This window comes from Bubalus kerabau, chromosome X, assembly GCF_029407905.1.
Source record: "Bubalus kerabau isolate K-KA32 ecotype Philippines breed swamp buffalo chromosome X, PCC_UOA_SB_1v2, whole genome shotgun sequence".
Lineage (NCBI taxonomy): Eukaryota > Metazoa > Chordata > Mammalia > Artiodactyla > Bovidae > Bubalus > Bubalus kerabau.
The window spans coordinates 60,905,158-60,926,591 of NC_073647.1; positions in this window are offsets into that span (position 1 = coordinate 60,905,158).

The following is a 21,434-nucleotide window of genomic DNA, read 5'->3' on the forward strand; positions in this document are numbered from 1 at the left end:
CGTCCCCTTCTCCTCTTGCTCCCAATCCCTCCCAGCATCAGAGTCTTTTCCAATGAGTCAACTCTTCGCATGAGGTGGCCAAAGTCCTGGAGTTTCAGCTTTAGCATCATTCCTTCCAAAGAAATCCCAGGGCTGATCTCCTTCAGAATGGACTGCTTGGATCTCCTTGCAGTCCAAGGGACTCTCAAGAGTCTTCTCCAACACCACAGTTCAAAAGCATCAATTCTTTGGCACTCAGCCTTCTTCACAGTCCAACTCTCACATTCATACATGACCACAGGAAAAACCATAGCCTTGACTAGATGAACCTTTTTTGGCAAAATAATGTCTCTGCTTTTGAATATGCTATCTAGGTTGGTCATAACTTTCCTTCCAAGGTGTAAGCGTCTTTTAATTTCATGGCTGCAGTCACCATCTGCAGTGATTTTGGAGCCTAGAAAAATAAAGTCTGACACTTTCCACTGTTTCCCCATCTATTTCCCATGAAGTGATGGGACCGGATGCCATGATCTTCGTTTTCTGAATGTTGAGCTTTAGGCAAACTTTTTCACTCTCCACTTTCACCTTCAGCAAGAGGCTTTTTAGTTCCTCTTCAGTTTCTGCCATAAGGGTGGTGTCATCTGCATATCTGAGGTTATTGATATTTCTCCCAGCAATACATAGAAAACCCTTAAGACTCCACCAGAAAATTACTAGAGCTAATCAATAAATATAGTAAAGTGGCAGGATATAAAATCAACACAGAGAAATCCCTTGCATTCCTATACACTAACAATGAGAAAACAGAAAGAGAAATTAAGGAAACAATTCCATTCACCATTGTGACAAAAAGAATAAACTACTTAGGAATATATCTACCTAAAGAAACTAAAGACCTATATATAGAAAACTATAAAAAAATTGATGAAAGAAATCAAAGATGACACAAATAGTTGGAGAAATATACCATGCTCATGGATTGGAAAAATCAATATAGTGAAAATGAGTATACTACCCAACAATCTATAGAGTCAATGCAATCCCTATCAAGCTACCAGTGGTATTTTTCAGAGAGCTAGAACAAATAATATCACAATTTGTATGGAAATACAAAAAACCTCGAATAGCCAAAGCAATCTTGAGAAAGAAGAATGGAACTGGAGGAATCAACCTGTCTGACTTCAGACTATACTACAAAGCTACAGTCATCAAGACAGCATGGTACTGACACAAAGACAAAAATATAGATTAGTGGAACAAACTAGAAAGCCCAGAGATAAATCCATGCACCGATGGACACCTTATCTTTGAAAAAGGAGGCAAGAATATACAATGGAGAAAAGCAATCTCTTTTACAAGTGGTTCTGGGAAAACTGGTCAACCATTTGTAAGAGAATGAAATTAGAGCACTTTTTTTTTCTAACACCACACACAAAAATAAACTCAAAATGGATTAAAGATCTAAATGTAAGACCAGAAACTATAAAACTCCTAGAGGAAAATAGGCAAAACACTCTCAGACATAAATCACAGCAGGATCCTCTAAGACCCACCTCCCAGATTAATGGAAATAAAAGCAAAAATAAACAAATGGGGCCTAATTAAACATAAAAACTTTTGCACAATGATGGAAACTATAAGCAAGGTGAAAAGACAGCCTTCAGAATGTGAGAAAATAATAGCAAATGAAGCAACTGACAAAGAATTAATCTCAAAAATATACAAGCAGCTCATGCAGCTCAATTCCAGAAAAATAAACGACCCAATCAAAAAATGGGCCAAAGAACTAAACATACATTTCTACAAAGAAGTCATACAGATAGCTAAGAAACACATGAAAAGATGCTCAACATCACTCATCAGAGAAATGCAAATCAAAACCACAATGAGGTACCATCTCACGCTGGTCAGAATGGCTGCTATGAAAAAGTCTACAAACAATAAATGTTGGAGAGGGTGTTTAGGAAAGGGAACCCTCTTACACTGTTGGTGGGAATGCAACTAGTACAGCCACTATGGAGAACAGTGTGGAAATTCCTTAAAATATTGGAAATAGAATTGCCATACTACACAGCAATCCCACTGCTGGGCATACACACTGAGGAAACCAGAATTGAAAGAGACACGTGTATTCCAATGTTCATCACAGCACTGTTTACAATAGCTAGGACATGGAAGCAACCTAGATGTCCATTGGCAGATGAATGGATAAGAAAGCTATGGTACATATAAACAATGGATTATTACTCAGCCATTAAAAAGAATGCCTTTGAATCAGTTCTAATGAGGTGGATGAAACTGGAGCCTATTATACAGAGGAAAGTAAGTCTGAAAGAAAAACACCAATACAGTATATTAATGCATATATATGGAATTTAGAAAGATGGTAATGATGACCCTATACACAAGACAGCAAAAGAGACACAGATATAAAGAACAGACTTTTGAACTCTGTGGGAGAAGGTGAGGGTGGGATGATTTGAGAGAATAGAATTGAAACATGTATATTACCATATGTGAAATAGATTGCCAGTCTAGGTTCAATACATGAAACAGGGCACTCAAGGCCAGTGCACTGGGATGATCCTGAGGGATGGGGTGGGAGGGAGGTGGGAGGGGGTTCAGGATGGGGAACACATGTACATCCATGGCTGATTCATGTCAATGTATGGCAAAAACTACTACAATGGTGTAAAATAATTACCCTCCAATTAAAATAATTTAATATATTTTTAATTAGTTACTTTTAAAAACTTCAGAAAAAAAAAAGAAAGAAAGAAAATGTGAACAGACACACCCTGAACAGTGTCTGACCAAATATCTGGGCACACTTTATCCCAGTGAAGTTTGACACATAAAATTAATCATCACACTAATGAAAGATCAAAATATGATTCAAAGGTGGAAGTTCAGACTTGAAAAAATTAACAATTTTGTATTGTTACAAAACTAACACAAAATAATACTTGAAAAAGAAAATGAAAAGCACCAAGAAGAGTAATTGATTATTCCAATCACTGTCAAGGAGTGTGTTATTTCATATGCTAGAGAGTTTTAGAAATGCCCAAAATTTCTAAATCAAAGGTGACTGGAGATGTCACTAAGAACATAATTCCTGATCTTATTTCAATTTGTCACAATGAGCTGGAACAGTAGATCACAATTTTTTGGTACATTTTATCCTTAAAATGTAGTAAATAATTAGTAAACAACAAGTAGGGGTTGTTGCTGTTTTTCAGTCTCCCAGCCGTGTCCGGCTCTTTGTGACCCCATGGACTGCATCACACTAGGACTCCCTGTCCCTCACCATATCTCGAAGATTGCCCAAGTTCATGTCCATTTCATGAGTAATGCCATACAGCCATCTCATTCTCTGACACCCTCTTCTCCTTCTGCCCTCAATCTTTCCCGGCATCAGAGCCTTTTCCAATGAGTTGGCTGTTCACATCAGGTGACCAAAATACTGGAGCTTCAGCTTCAGCATCAGTCTTTCCAATGAGTATTCAGGGTTGATTTCCCTTAAGATTGACTGGTTTGATCTCCTTGCTGTCCAAGAGACTCTCAGGAGGAGTCTTCTCCAGCACCACAGTTTGAAGGCATCAATTCTTTGGCATTCTGCCTTCTTTACAGTCCAGCTCTCACAACTATACATGACTACTGGGAAAACCATAGCCTTGACTATATGGATCTTTGTTGACAGAGTAATGTTTCTGCTTTTCAAGACACTGACTAAGTTTGTCATCACTTTCCTTTCAAGAAGCAATTGTCCTCTGGTTTCATGGCTGCAGTAACCATCTGCGGTGACTTTAAAGCCCCCAAAGAGGAAAACTGTCACTGCTTCCACTTTTTCATCTTCTATTTGCCATGAGGTAATGGGGCTAGATATGGAGATGACACCACCCTTATGGCAGAAAGTTAAGAAGAACTAAAAAACTTTATTGATGAAGGTAAAAGTGGAGACTGAAAAAGTTGGCTTAAAGCTCAACATTCAGAAAACAAAGATCATGGCATCCAATTCCATCACTTCATGGGAAATAGATGGGGAAACAGTGGAAACAGTGTCAGACTTTATTTTTCTGGGCTGCAAAATCACTGCAGATGGTGACTGCAGCCATGAAATTAAAAGACACTTACTCCTTGGAAGGAAAGTTATGAGCAACCTAGATAGCATATTCAAAAGCAGAGACATTACTTTCCCAACAAAGGTTCGTCTAGTCAAGGCTATGGTTTTTCCTGTGGTCATGTATGGATGTGAGAGTTGGACTGTGAAGAAGGCTGAGCGCCAAAGAATTGATGCTTTTGAACTGTGGTGTTGGAGAAGACTCTTGAGAGTCCCTTGGACTGCAAGGAGATCCAACCAGTCCATTCTGAAGGAGATCAGCCCTGGGATTTCTTTGGAGGGAGTGATGCTAAAGCTGAAACTCCAGTACTTTTTGGCCACCTCATGCGAAGAGTTGACTCATTGGAAAAGACTCTGATGCTGGGAGGGGTTGGGGGCAAGAGGAGAAGGGGACGACAGAGGATGAGATGGCTGGATGGCATCACTGGCTCGATGCACGTGAGTCTGAGTGAACTCCGGGAGTTGGTGATGGAAAGGGAGGCCTGGCGTGCTGTGATTCATGGGGTCGCAAAGAGTCGGACACGACTGAGCAACTGATCTGATCTGATCTGCTCTGAATGGGGCCAGATACCATGATCTTAGTTTCTTTAATGTTTCATTTTAAGCTGGCTCCTTCACTCTCCTCTTTCACCCTCAACAAGAGGCTCTTTAGTTCCTCTTACTTTCTGCCATTAGAGAGGTTCAGTTAAGTTCAGTTGCTCAGTCATGTTCGACTCTTTGCGACCCCGTGAATTGCAGCACGCCAGGCCTCCCTTTTCATCACCAACTCCCAGAGTTCACTTACTCATGTCCATCGAGTTGGTGATGCCATCCAACCATCTCATCTTCTGTTGTCCCCTTTTCCTCCTGCCCCCAATCCCTTCCAGCATCAGAGTCTTTCCAATGAGTCAACTTTTCACATGAGGTGGCCAAAGTACTAGAGTTTCAGCTTTAGCATCATTCCTTCCAAAGAACACCCAGAGCATATTTCCTTTAGAATGGGGTAGTTGGATCTCCTTGCAGTCCAAAGGACTCTCTAGAGTCTTCTTCAACACCACAGTTCAAAAGCATCAATTCTTCGGCGCTCAGCTTTCTTCACAGTCCAACTCTCACATCCATACATGACCGCAGGAAAAACCATAGCCTTGACTAGACGGACCTTTGTTGGCAAAGTACTGTCTCTGCTTTTCAATATGCTATCTAGGTTGGTCATAAATTTTCTTCCAAGGAGTAAGCGTCTTTTAATTTCATGGCTGCAATCACCATCTGCAGTGATTTTGGAGCCCCCAAAAATAAAGTCTGACACTGTTTCAACTGTTTTCCCATCTATTTGCCATGAAGTGATGGGACCAGATGCCATGATGTTCGTTTTCTGAATGTTAAGCTTTAAGCCAACTTTTTCACTCTCCTCTTTCACTTTCATCAAGAGGCTTTTTAGTTCCTCTTCACTTTCTGCCATAAGGGTGGTGTCATCTCCATATCTGAGGTTATTGATATTTCTCCCAGCAATCTTGATTCCAGCCTGTGCTTCTTCCAGCCCAGTGTTTCTCATGATGTACTCTGCACATAAGTTAAATAATCAGGGTGACAATATGCAGCCTTGACGTACTCCTTTTCCTATTTAGAACCAGTCTGTTGTTCCATGTCCAGTTCTAACTGTTGCTTCCTGACCTCCATATAGGTTTCTCAAGAGGCAGGTCAGGTGGTCTGGGATTCCCATCTCTTTCAGAATTTCCCACAGTTTATTGTGATCCACACAGTCAAAGGCTTTGGCATAGTCAATAAAGCAGAAATAGATGTTTTTCTGGAACTCTCTTGCTTTTTCCATGATCTAGCAGATGTTAGCAATTTGGTCTCTGGTTCCTCTGCCTTTTCTAAAACCAGCTTGAACATCAGGAAGTTCACGGTTCACGTATTGCTGAAGCCTGGCTTGGAGAATTTTGGGCATTACTTTACTAGCATGTGAGATGAGTGCAATTGTATGGTAGTTTGAGCATTCTTTGGCATTGCCTTTCTTTGGGATTGGAATGAAAACTGACCCTTTCCAGTCCTGTGGCCACTGCTGAGTTTTCCAAATTTGCTGGCCTATTGAGTGCAGCACTTTCACAGCATCATCTTTCCAGATTTGAAAGAGCTCAACTGGAATTCCATCACCTCCACTAGCCTTGTTCATAGTGATGCTTTCTAAGGCCCACTTGACCTCACATTCCAGGATATCTGGCTCTAGGTCAGTGATCACACCATCATGATTATCTGGGTTGTGAAGATCTTTTTTGTACAGTTATTCTGTGTATTCTTGCCACCTCGTCTTAATATCTTCTCCTTCTCTTAGGTCCATAGCGTTTCTGTCCTTTATCGAGCCCATCTTTGCATGAAATGTTCCCTTGGTATCTCTAATTTTCTTGAAGAGATCTCTAATCTTTCCCATTCTGTTGTTTTCCTCTATTTATTTGCATTGATAGCTTAGGAAGTCTTTCTTTTCTCTTCTTGCTATTCTTTGGAACTCTGAATTCAGATGCTTTCACTTCTCTTCTTTTCACAGCTATTTGTAAGGCCTCCCCAGACAGCCATTTTTTGCATTTCTTTTTCATGGGGATGGTCTTGATCCCTGTCTCCTGTACAATGTCACGAACCTCCGTCCATAGTTCATCAGGCACTCTGTCTATCAGATCTAGTCCCTTAAATCTATTTCTCACTTTCACTGTATAATCATAAGGGATTTGATTTAGGTCATACCTGAATCGTCTAGTGGTTTTCCCTCCTTTCCTCAATTTAAGTCAGAATTTGTCAATAAGGGGTTCATGATCTGAGCCACAGTCAACTCCCTGTCATGCTTTTGCTGACTGTATAGAGCTTCTCCATCTTTGGCTGCAAAAATATAATCAATCTGATTTCAGTGTTGACCATCTGGTGATGTCCATGTGTAGAGTCTTCTTTTCTGTTGTTGGAAGAGGGTGTCTGCTATGACCAGTGCGTTCTCTTGGCAAAGCTCTATTAGCCTTTTCCCTGCTTCATTCTGTACTCCAAGGCCAAATTTGCCTGTCACTCCAGGTGTTTCTTGACTCCCTACTTTTGCATTCCAGTCCCCTATAATGAAAAGGACATCTTTTTTGGGTGTTAGTTCTAAAATGTTTTGCAGGTCTTCATAGAACCCTTCAACTTCAGCTACTTCAGCGTTACTGGTTGGGGCATAGACTTGGACTACTGTGATATTGAATGGTTTGCCTTGGAAACGAGCAAAGGTCATTCTGTTGATTTTGAGATTGCATCCACGTACAGCATTTCAGACTCTTTTGTTCACCATGATGTCTACTCCATTTCTTCTAAGGGATTCCTGCCTGCAGTAGTAGATATAATGGTCATCTGAGTTAAATTCACCCATTCCAGTCCATCTTAGTTCGCTGATTCCTAGAATGTCGATGTTCACTCTTGCCATCTCCTGTTTGACCTCTTCCAAATTGCCTTGATTCATGGACCTAACATTCCAGGTTCCTATGCAATATTGCTCTTTACAGCATTGGACCTTGCTTCTATCACCAGTCACATCCACAACTGGGTATTCTTTTTGCTTTGACTACATCCCTTCATTCTTTCTGGAGTTATTTCTCCACTGATCTCCAGTAGCATATTGGGCACCTACCGACCTGGGGAGTTTCTCTTTCAGTATCCTATCATTTTGCCTTTTCATACTGTTCATGGGGTTCTCAGGGCAAGAATACTGAAGTGGTTTGCCATTCCCTTCTCCAGTGGACCACATTCTGTCAGACCTCTCCACCCTGACCTGCCTGTCTTTGGTGGCCCCACAGGTTATGGCTTAGTTTCATTGAGTTAGAAAAGGCTGTGGTCCATGTGATTAGAATGACTAGTTTTCTGTGATTATGGTTTCAGTGTGTCTACCTCTGATGCCCTCTAGCAACACCTACCATCTTTCTTGGGTTTCTCTTATGTTGGACGTGGGGTATGTCTTCACGGCTGCTCCAGCACAGCGAAGCCACTGCTCCTTACCTTGGACAAGTGGTATCTCCTCACTGCCACCCCTCCTGACCCTGAACATGGAGTAGCTCCTCTCGGCCCTCCTGTGCCCGTGCAGCCACCACTCCTTGGACGTGGGGTTTCTCCAAGAGGTATCATCCACATATCAGAGATTGTTGATGTTTCTCCTGCCTATCTTGATTCCAGCTTGAACTTCGTCCAGCCCAGCATTTCTCATGATGTGCTGAGCATATCGGTTAAACAAACAGGGTGACAGCCAACAGCCCTGTCGTACTCTTTTCTCAAGTTTGAACCAGTCAGTTGTTCCATGCAGAGTTCTAACTGTTGCTTCTTTAACTGCATACAGGTTTTTCAGGAAACAGGTTAGATGGTGTGGTACTCTCATCTCTTTAAGAGCTCGCTACAGTTTGTTATAATCCACACAGGCAAAGACTAGTGTAGTTGATGAAACAGAGGTAGATTTTTTTTTTTTTCTGTAATCCCCTTGCTTTTTCTATGATCCAGCGAATGTTGGCAACTTGATCTCTTCAAGTAGCAGTATGGATGGGCATATTAAAACAGTATGGGGAAAATAAACATCCAAAAATTTATCCGTTCCATGTGACTATCTAAGAACAAAATCCCCAACTTATTACTATATTACCGATTCTTCAGAAACTTGTAACCTTGCTTCACTGATGAAATAGAGAGGAAAACTCACACCCCAGTATTTTCCAATCAGATATTATTAGAGGCGGGGCATGAAACAAGTTAACTTTCTTTTTCCTTTCCCTCTTGAGTGAAATGATATGTTTACAAAAAAAAAAAAAAAAAAACTGCAACTGAGCCAATACAAGCCATAGACCGCCAAGCTAGAGAAAGCTCCTAGCATGAGTGCATACTAAGTTGCTTCAGTTGTGTCTGACTCTTTGCTACTCTATGGACTGTAGCCTACCAGGCTCCTCTGTCTGTGGGATTCTCCAGGTAAGAATACTGGAGTGGGTTGCCATGTACTCCTCCAGGGAATCTCCCTAACCCAGGATCTAACCTGAATCTCTTATGTCTCCTCCATTAGCAGGAGAGTTCTGTACCACTAGAACCACCTGGGAAGCCCATAGAAGGCTCCCTATGTATTTGTAATTCCACCCAGCAATATGCTTTCCATCTATGGAAAATCATAAAGCAACTAAAGAGAATGCACACCTAGTGATATATTGTTCTATGCAATTGGTTCTTGAAGATTTTCACAAGTTTTATCCAAGAGGTTAGAAAATGCTGTTATGCCTCATTGCCTATTATCAAACTCAAGTTTTATGATGACATATCATTCCCTCCTGAATGCTTTAGCTTTCCAACTGCTGAAACAGTTTAAAAAAAGAAGCTTTTTGTTAAAAATATTTTATTTTCCACTATCCTGATTTAGTATCATTACTTCACAAATCAAACAATCATAGTCCATAGTAAATCAGATAAAGGAATACAAATGAGTGAAACCTATTAACTTATTTATCTCCCTTAATAATGCTACTGAGGCATATATAGTTGTTTTCCTACAGATGATAAAAGTGGAGTAAATAGATAAATATGTGCAATAGACAGAAATTGAAAATATTGCAGGTTTACTGGGACTTGAATGATTGGTGAGCTACTGTATGCAGCACATCTCTAGTTATGATGAATGGCACTGCATACAACAAAGCTCTGGTAAATTTTAAATGGAGGGTTAGGAAAGAAATTAACCATTTCTAGACCCTTAAGTATAGCCCTATGTAAGAACATGCTGCCCAACTAGTCTTATTTTTTTGCCAATGAAGCTTACCTTTAAAATGGAAAATACATGGATTTTGCTCTTCAAATTGGCAAATATTTTTAAATGGCAATATCTAGTATCTGTAAAGGTGCCAAGAAAAAGGCACTTTTATTCATCACTGGAAGAGAATGTAAATTGCAAGAAGGGAATTTTATAATCTTAAGCCATGCATCAAAAGCCTTAATAATATATATACTCTGCCCTAGCAATTTCTCTTCTAGGAATGTGTCATAAATAAATATTGTAGAAGTACAAAAATTGGGAAAAGATTAACTACAAAATTGTTCACTACAGTTTTTGATAATACAGAAAATTTAGAAGCAACTACTTGTGCATCAATTAAATAATTTTTTTGTGAATTCATAAGAAAAAATAAGGCCACAAAATGCATTGTAAGAGTTTATTTAAAGAGATGAAATATTCCCATTTTTATTAAATGAATAAAAAGCAAGTTACTAAATAATATGATTTCACTCGTATAAAATTATATAAAAATGTTAGCAGTAGGTCCTCTTGGTGATGAATTTGAGTGGTTTTTATTTATTTTTCTTTTATCTGTATTTTCTATAATATGATTTGTTATTTTATATTGAGAACAAAAAGTAATTTTAAAAAGAGGAAGTATGAAGAAAAAGAGGAGATATGAATTTCTGTTGAGGGACTGGCTAATACAGAGAAAAGAAAATATAGTCCCTTTAACTAGAATCTCTGGCTGTTTTTTATAATTTTTTTTTTTAGTTTTTTATAAATTTTAGCAAGATGAAATAACCTAATAAAAGGTTGACCAGAATTCAGCAAACAAATTTTCAATGAAACAATAAATCACAGCCACAAAATATTTTAATTTTCAGTTGTTTGAGATTACACTAAGATGATAATACTCCACCTGAAAACATCAGTATATTGAATAAGATATGGATTATATAATACTGCTAGTTGAGTTTAAATGAAACAAATTACAAGTATGAAATGAAAGGAAGATATTAATTAGAATTTTGGCAAAGGATAAGAGTAAGATGACACGAAAGCTTTTTACCCTTTCTTCTTGGGCTAAGCTTCTTATCTAATCTCAAATAATTCTTATTCACAGTCAAATAATACATCATCACAAATTTTTCTACTGTCTCTTGGCATTTTCCATCTTGACCCAAAACTGAACCTAAAGTCTATTTTTGTGGAATAAATCAAACTGTCAATTCCCTGCTGGAATATACAGTCTTGGTCAGCAAGCAGCCTTCTTATTGACACCCTTGTTCTCATAGATATTTCAAGTTGAGTGGTATCATTTTGATCAGTAGGATGGCTTGGAGATTTCTAAACAAGGCAAAAAGTATTTAAGAATAAGCTAGTGGAGCTAATCCTTCTGAATCAGCAGCCCCTACTTTGATTTAAAATAAGTTTTCTTTTCAAAATCAGACTGTTATCATACAGCAGTAAATATGTGACTTATTCTTCGGGGAACTTAAAGGGAAGAGTCTAATATCCAAGCTATGTATATTAGTCAAGTTAAGCTAAACTATGCTGTGATAGTAGTAACAAAAAAACACTAAAATATCAATGACTTAAAATAACAAATGTGTATTTCTTGCTCATGCTACATTTCCCTCATGGGTTGCTGGAGATGGAGGTGGTGGTGGAAAGGTGCTTTTCTTATTGTTGCTCAGAGATCATTCACTGATTCTGACTGACAGAGTAACATTTCCTGTCACAGACTCAGAAGGAAAGAAACCTAGGAAACATCTCACTCAGGCAAGTAAATATTCTGGCCCTCTGGCCTTGAAATAGAAACTTAGAAATAAAAAGTGAAGTATATCACTTTTGCTTACAACAAACTGCCCAAAACTAATTACATGGCTCCACAAAACCATGAGGGAGCCACAAAGTACAATCCTACATTGGGCCCAGAGAGGGAAGTGAGCAAGAACCATTTGCAGAAAAACATCAGTGAATACCCTACCAAGTTTTCCTTTCAATTATTCAAATCCAATCTGTCAAAACTGAGTGTGTGCATATGTATATGACAAGAGAATGATTTATACACACGTACATAATTTATCATTCTCCCCTATTGGGAAGATCCTCTGGAGAAGGAAATGGCAACCCACTCCAGTATTCTTGTCTGGAAAATCCCATGGATGGAGATGCCTAGCAGGCTACAGTCCGTGGGGTCGCAAAGAGTCAGACATGACTGAGCGACTTCACTTTCACTTTCTTTCCTATACTTAATTGTATGTTCCCATTTTTCTTCATCCTTTAAAAGATACTTATTTGATAACTGCCTTTCAATAAATACTTTTATTATGCAATAACTCTGTGAATAATATTTATTATAAACTGCCATGCTCATTAAGAATATGCATTTCAATAATTACCTTAAATGTGAATGGAATAAATGCTCCAACTAAAAGACATAGACTGGATGAATGCATACAAAAATAAGACCCATATATACGAGACACCCACATCATGTTTAGAGATACATAAAGACTGAAAGTTAGGGGATGGAAAAAGATATTCTGTGTAAGTGGAAAAGAAAAGAAAGCTGGAATAGCAATACTCATATCAGGCAAAATATAGAGTGTTACAAGTCTAAAACAGACTGTTACAAGAGACAAGGCAGGACACTACATGATCATCAAGGCACTATCCCACAAAGAAGATATAACAATTGTAAACATATATGCACTCAATATAGGAGCACCTCAATATATAAGGCAAATACTAAAAGCCATAAAGGAGAAATCAGCAGTAACACATAGTGGGGGATTTTAATACCCCACTTTCATCAATGGACAGATTATCTAGACAGAAGATCAATGAGGAAACACAGACCCTAAATGACACATTAGACAAGATACATTTAATTAACATTTACAGAGCATTCCATACAAAGTCAGCAGAATACACATTCTTCCCAAGTGCTGGTGAAACATTCTCCAAATGTTTCCAAAGCAAGCCTTGGTAATTTTAAGAAAACTGAAATTACATCAAGCATCTTTTCTAACCACAACACTATGAGATTAGAAATCAACTACAAAAAAAAAAAAACTAAAAAATGCAAACAAGATGAGGCTAAACAATATGCTACTAAACAACCAATGGGTCACTGAAGAAATCAAAGAGGAAATCAAAAAATGCCAAGAGACAAATAAAAATGAATGCAATGTAATCAAAAATCTATGAGACAAAGCAAAAGCAGTTAAAGGAGAAAAGTTTATAGCAATACAATCTTACTTTAGGAAACAAAAGATTCAAATAAACTACCCAACCTTACATCTAAAGCAACTAGAAAATGAAGAACCAACAAAACCCAAGTTAATAGAAAGAAAGAAATCATAATAATAGAGCAGAAATAAATGAAATGGAGATGAATAAAAAGAATAAAGATCTATGAAACTAAAAGCTGATTCATTGATAAGGTAAAAAAAATTGATAAACCTTTAGTCAGACTCATTAAGAAAAAAAAAAGAACTCAAATCAATAAACTTCGAAAAAAAATAAGTTACAATAGACACCACAGAAATACAAAGGATCAAAACTAGACTACCACAAGCAACAATATGCCAATAAAATGGACAACCTGGGAAAAAATGGACAAATTCTTAGAAAGATACAATCTCCTAAGACTAACCAAGAAAGAAATATAAAATATGAACAGACTAATCACAAGCACAGAAATTGAAACTATAATTTTTTTCAATTTTATTTTATTTTTAAACTTTACAATATTGTATTAGTTTTGCCAAATATTGAAATGAATCCGCCACAGGTATACCTGTGTTCCCCATCCTGAACCCTCTTCCCTCCTCCCTCTCCATACCCCCACTCTGGGTCATCCCAGTGCACCAGCCCCAAGCATCCAGTATCGTGCATCGAACCTGGACTGGTGACTCGTTTCATATATGATATTATACATGTTTCAATGCCATTCTCCCAAATCTCCCCACCCTCTCCCTCTCCCACAGAGTCCATAAGACTGATCTATACATCAGTGTCTCTTTTGCTGTCTCGTACACAGGGTTATTGTTACCATCTTTCTAAATTCCATATATATGCGTTAGTATACTGTATTGGTGTTTTTCTTTCTGACTTACTTCACTCTGTATAATAGGCTCCAGTTTCATCCACCTCATCAGAACTGATTCAAATGTATTCTTTTTAATGGCTGAGTAGTACTCCATTGTGTATATGTACCACAGCTTTCTTATCCATTCATCTGCTGATGGGCATCTAGGTTGCTTCCATGTCCTGGCTATTATAAACAGTGCTGCGATGAACATTGGGGTACACGTGTCTCTTTCCCTTCTGGTGAAACTATAATTTAAAAACTCCCAATAAACAAAAGTCTAGCACCAGACAGCTTCACAGACAAATTCTATCAAACATTTAGAGAAGAGTTAACACCTATCCTTCTGAAACTATCCCAAAAATTGCAGAGTAAGAAACATTCCCAAACTCATTCCATGAGGCCACCATCACCCTGATACCAAAAAACAGACAAAGCTATCACAAAAGAACTTACAGAGTATTATAACTGATGAATATAGATGCAAAAATCCTTAAATATTAATTAATGAAATATTAATATGAGCAATCAGAATCCAAGAATACATTAAATGGATCATACATCATGATCAAATGGGATTACCCCAGAGATGTAAGGATTTTTCAAAATCCACAAATCAAAAATTGAAGAATAAAAACAATGTGATCATCTTAATAGATGTAGAAAAATCTGTGGACAAAATTTAATACCCCTTTACAATTAAAAAATAAAATTTTGCATAGAAGGAACATAGCTTAACATGATAAAGGCCATATATGACAAACCTACAGCTAACATTTTACCTAACAGTGAAAAGCTGAAAGCATTTCCTCTAAGATCAGGCACAAGACAAGTATGTCCACTCTCACCACTTTTATTCAACGTAGTCTTAGAAGTCCTAGCCATGACAATATGAGAAAAAACAAGAATTAAAATAAATCCAAATTGGAAAAGAAGTAAAACTGTCACTGAAGATGAATAGAAAAATTCTAAAGATGTTATAAGAAAACTACTAGATCTCATCAATGAATTCAATAAAATTGCAGGATAGAAAAGTAATACACAGAAAACTGCTCCACTTCTATAGACTAAGGTCAGAAAAAGAAATTAAAGGAACAATATCATTTACCACTGTATCAAAAAGAATAAAATGCCTAGGAATAAACCTCCTTAAGGAGACAAAAGACCTGTACTTTGAAAACTATAAGGTGCTTATGAAAGAAATCAAAGATGACATAAACTGGTGGAAAGATGTACCATGATCCTGGATTGGAATAATGAATATTGTGAAAATGACTATGCCATCCAATGCAATCTACAGATTCAATACAATCCCTATCAAATCATCAATGGCATTTTGGACAGAATTAAAACAAAAAAATTTTACAATTTGTATGGAAACACAAAATACCCAAATACCCAAAGCAATCTTGAGAAAGAAAAATGGAGCTGGAAGAAGCAAACTGACTGCATACTATACTACAAAGCTACAGTAATCAAGACATTATGGTACTGGCATAAAAACAGAAATATAGATCAATGGGACAGGATAGAAATTCCAGAGATAAACCCATACACCTGTGTCACATAATCTATGACAAAGGAGGCAAGAATATGTAAAAAATGAAATCAGAACGTTCTTCAACCTCATACACAAAAATAGACTCAAAATGGATTAAATACCTGAATGTAAGATCAGATACTATAAACCTCTTAGAGGAATATATAAGCAGAACACTCTTATACATAAATCACAGCAATATCATTTTTGAGCTGACTTCTAAAGTACTGGAAATATAAACAAAAATAAACAAATGGGACCTAAATTAACTCAAAAGCAGCAAAGGAATCCATAAACAAAACCAAAAGACAACCCATAGAATGGGAGAAAATATTTGCAAATGATGGAACCGACAAGGGATTAGTCTCCAAAATTTACAAACAGATGGTGGCACTCAATGTTAAAAATAATAATAATAATAATAATGGGCAGAAGATCTAAATAGACATTTCTCCAAAAAAGACATACAGATGACCAAGAGACACATAGAAAGATACTCACCTTCTCTAATTATTACAGAAATACAAATCAAACTACAATGAGATATCACCTCATACCAGTCAAAATGTCCATCATAAAATACCTACCAACAATAAATACTAGAAAAAGCATGCAGAAAAGGGAACTTTCCTATACTGTTGGTGGGAATGCAAATTAGTATAGCCACTATGGAGAACAGTATAGGGGTTCTCTAAGAAACTAAAAATCCAGCTAACGTATGATCCAGCAATCCCAATCCTGGGCATAAATTCAGAGAAAAACAGTTCAAAAAGACACATGGACCCCAAGGTTCATTGCATTGCTACTTACAATGGCCAAAACATGGAAGTAACCATGTCCATCGACAGATGAATGGATAAAGAAGTGGTATATATACACAATGGAATATTGTTGTTGCTGTTTAGTTGTTAAGTCACATCTGACTCTTTTGCAACCCCATAGACTCTAGCCTGTCATGCTCCTCTGTTCATAGGATTTCCCAGGTAAGAATACTGGAGTGGGTTTCCATTTCCTCTTCCAGGGAGGATATAAACACAGGACGTCAATATCAGTGAACAAGTCAAAGATCTAGGTATTGAAACTGAAGTGCAAACATTGAGTTTAGTTACAAGGAATAAGACCCTAGCTGGGATAAAATCAGGCACTAGATGAGAAGCAGAACCATTGTGTTGCTGAAGTGTGGAAAAACCAAATCAGACTTCCCTAGTCCCTCCTCATTAGAAACAGACATATTGGTGCCAGACGAGGGCAAAGCCATTCCTGATAGTTGGGACTAAATGGCCATAGGAACTGAAAAGATGTGGAGGTAAAGTGCCAAGTAGATGGCCTCCACCAGGAGTGGCAAATTAAAATATCTAACACAAATCAGGCAAAAATAACAAATGTGTGAAGCTGGGCTGATATGGGGAAATAAGTGCTCAGAGTCTTGTACTAAGCCAAGTATTCAGTTCAGTTCAGTTGCTCAGTCGTGTCCGACTCTTTGAAACCCCATGAATCGCAGCACGCCAGGCCTCCCTGTCCATCACCAACTCCCGGAGTTCACCCAAGCTCATGTCCATCCAGTTGGTAATGCCATCCAGCCATCTCATCTTCTGTCGTCCCCTTTTCCTCCTGCCCCCAATCCCTCCCAGCATCAGAGTCTTTTCCAATGAGTCAACTCTTCACATGGGGTGGCCAAAGTACTTGAGTTTCAGCTTTAGCATCAGTCCTTCCAAAGAATACTCAGGATTGATCTCCTTTAGAATGGACTGGTTGGATCTCCTTGCAGTCCAAGGGACATAACATCTGCCTATTTACATTGCCTTTCAAAACACTGCATAGACCAAGGAAAACTTGTTCATAACTAGAATACTACCACCACTTTACATCTACTGCCCTGAGAATTCTAGTCTGGCCTCTCTGCCTTATTTTACCTTTTCAGTTTCAGTTTATTTGCCCCCATAATCTCCAGAAACTATATTTGGACCACAAGCTTCTAGACTTCTTGCATCATCCATCACCTTGGAAACAACATGAGCTTTGGACATCTTGCATATTTTTTGTCTATAATTGTATCTTTATTCCTTCCTGTTCATCTAGCTTCTGACCAGATTTTATCCTTATATTGGCTTTCTACTTATCTTGAGCCTGGCTTGCTGCTTTGATTCTAATTCAGTCTTTTTCTGATTCCTGACTACAGTTCATTTCCTAATTTTTGCCTAAAACTAACCTAGTTCTGGCACCTTGAATGACATCCATAATCTGCTGTAGGAACATGATAGAACATTTATTGGATACCTACATTGTATTGATTGACACTTTACAGTGTTAATTAGGTGTTTAATTGTAAACTATGGATTTACTTTCTTCCAAAGCCTAGATTTCTTCTTCTACTCTCTCCACTCCGAAGAACTGGCATGCCCTTGACTTTTAAATTACTTCTTAGTTATAGTAGATTTTTCTTTCTTTTGAAGACATGGCAATCAGTGAGTGTTAGCTTGAGCAAATTAGCTAGGGTGTGAATTAACATGATACTTCTTCAAAGTCACCTCCAAGAAACAGCATCATAATATTGGAGTCACACCCAATTTCCCCAAATTAGTGGGCATAATAGCTAAAGAGAGGAGATATACTTCCTCAGGTTCATTTATACCAAAGGAAACTAATTCTTTTTCTTCCCAGTGAAAGCTACTAAATTAAATTAAGACAAGTTATGAAAAAATGATATACTAATTCTAAGATTCTGCAATATCTCACCTAATTTCAGTCTTGAAGAAAACAAAGCCCATGTCAGAATTGCTGCCCAAATTTTTTGACAACTCTCTGTTCAAGCTGTTTTGTGAAATATTTCTCTTGCCAACAGGAACAATAGAAAGTGCAGGTGTGCATTAGTCATTGAGGTCTAGCAGAAAACCAGCCCCCACCCACAGTTTCCAGGTGCAGAAGGAATCAGTGCATGACTTGTGAGCTGTGACCATTAGAGCCCTGAACTAAAGTGCCTGGAAAATTCCTTTTAAGAGTTGCCAGGGTTTGGTGTGTAAGGAGATTAATGGCAGTGCTGATCTGTGGGTGTGGCTAAAACAACAACAGGGGGATTAGCAATCCCTTTTACACTGGACAAGCTGGAAAACTGTTCATTAACTAGTGGCAATAACTGCTATTTGTCACTCTTTGTCTTGGAATCCTAGCCATTTCAAAGCCTTAGCTGAGTTGTTTCCCATCTCCCATTCAAAGGGTTTGACCTGGGGGATGGCAGCTTTTAATTAGTTCTTTGCAAGTCTTAGTGCCACATAGTCTTAATCACTGCTTTCCAGGACATTCACCTATTCTTTATTTTAGCCCTTTTCCTTGCTGAATATACTAAGAACTCTTGCCTATTTTGGCTGTTGTGTGATCTATCTCTGGCCATTTAAATCTATAGTATCCACCTAAATACTACATTCCCTAATAATGTGAACCACAAATACCTACTTAATTGGTGGCAATAATTTTGGAAATCTCCCCCTGCCCATACTCATTCAAAACTACTGACCATTTATCCTGCTTCTGTCAAGCTTGGAATCTTGACTTAACCTAACTTTGATCTCTAAATTTGGCATTTAGACTTGATAGCTTTGGTATTATAACTTCGGTTTTCCCTAGTAGACTGTCCCTTCAGTTCCTGGTGCTTGTGCTATCTTCAGTTGGTGCCCCTGCTACAGATTTAATCCTAGAAACTCTGAAACTAATTCTTGCCTTTTGATTAGCACCATAATCCTCTGAGAGTTCAGTTCCTCTGAAAGGTAGAAGGCGTGAACACAGCTGTCATGTAGTCTCCTGTCTCCTTGTATAAACTTCCAATCACTTGCTTCCTTGAAGCAAATTTGGGCTTTGAAGTCAAAGTTACCTGAAAATTTGAATACTACTTCTACCTTTGAATATTCACTACCTCTGAAGTGCATGTAGTTTTTAAGATTCAGGTCTCTATTGCACCAATAGTTGACAAAAGTATAATTAAAACAACGTGAGTAATTAGAATTGTTTTGAGACCAAGTAAAATTATCCAGAACAGAAGTAAGTACCCAGAACAAAATGAGAGTTGGTCTGTGAAGAAGGCTGAGTGCCAAAGAATTGATGCTTTTGAACTGTGGTGTTGGAGAAGACTCTTGAGAGTCCCTTGGACTGCAAGAAGATCCAACCAGTCCATTCTGAAGGAGATCAGCCCTGGGATTTCTTTGGAAGGAATGATGCTAAAGCTGAAACTCCAGTACTTTGGCCACCTCATGCGAAGAATTGACTCACTGGAAAAGACTCTGATGCTGGGAGGGATTGGGGGCAGGAGGAGAAGGGGATGACAGAGGATGGGATGGCTGGATGGCATCACTGACTCGATGGACGTGAGTCTGAGTGAACTCCAGGAGTTGGTGATGGACAGGGAGGCCTGGCGTGCTGCAATTCATGGGGCCGCCAAGAGTCGGACACGACTGAGCAACTGATCTGATCTGATCTGATCTAATGAATTTTTATACACTACCCATCTGAATAGTAGCCAGTCCTCAAGCATGAATAATCTGGAGTATGTAAATAAAAATAAGTAGGAGAACATGGTTGGATGAAATGCTACAAGGGAAAACTAGCAAAAGCTGATTTTAGGCAGTTGCTCTAAAAGGAAGATCTTGGTATCGAGTGTGTCTGGATGAGCTGACAGGTAGGTTCCTCTCACTGAGTAAATTTCCTTTATTTCCAATATATATTCAGACCAAAGCTTTTATGCCAGGGCTAGGTAATGGGGAGGAACTGAACCCAAAATCTTGATCAGGTTACGAACTACCAAAATACAGCCATGTAATTAAGCAAAGGACAAACAAAGGCCCTAGATCCTTCTGAATACCTCTTACTGACTTATAATGACATAAATACAGGTTCTTCAAGCATTCTCCAGAGTACTTTAGAGAAAGAAATTATAACAAGCACCTGCATTTCCCTAGGTAATCATGCTGGGAATGTCAATCACAGTGTTATGCATTCCTGACCACGAAGATGATCATATGACCTAGGTTTAGACAGTTATAGTACCATATCTTCACAGATGATCAGACTGTGGTTGGGCATGTGACTCATACTGAATCTTTCCATTACATATGCATATGTACTATAGGGACAAAAAGAGACAATAGAAGAGAAAGGATTTCTCTACTGTTTGGATTGGCTACACTTAGAGCCACCTTTCCCACTGTATAGAAAAATCTAACTTAAAAAAATAAGACCATTATACAAAATTAAAAATTTATTTTAAAGATAGAAAAAAGAGTAACTTCTGACATCATCTTAAGTGAAAGTGAAGTTGCTCAGTTGTGTTTGACTCTTGCAACCCCATGGACTGTAGCCTACCAGGCTTCTCCGTCCATGGGATTTTCCAGGCAAGAATACTAGAGTGGGTTGCCATTTCCTTCTCCAGGTGATCCTCATGACCCAGGGATTGAACCTGGGTCTCCCGCATTGTAGGCAGACGCTTTACTGTCTGAGCCACCAGGGAAGTCCTGACACCATCTTAAGAGTCCCTTGTTCCAGATGGGCCCCAAGCCAGAATCCACTCTTGAACATAGTAGTTATATGAGTCAATAAAATCCTTTTGGCTTAAGCTACACTTTTGTTGAATTTTTATTACGACTTAATTACTCACTTAAGGTCTTCAACTCTTTCCCTTACAATAGTAAGAACTTTTTTTTTAAGAAAGAATAAAAACACTGCGCAAGAATCTTATTTGAAATCATGGCAACTGCTACTACCAACTTGCTTATATTAGTACAAGCATTTGCACATAAATAAATATATTGAAATGTTTAAATTTTAAATCTTAAAAAGTAAAATAAAACAATGACCACAAATTCATGGTATGTTCAGTGTTCAGCAAGAATAATTTTTGCACATGCATCAAAATAAGTATGTAATGGAACCCTATTCACATTATTTAATTAGAGCCTTTCCATTGTAAGTCAAAATAGATAAC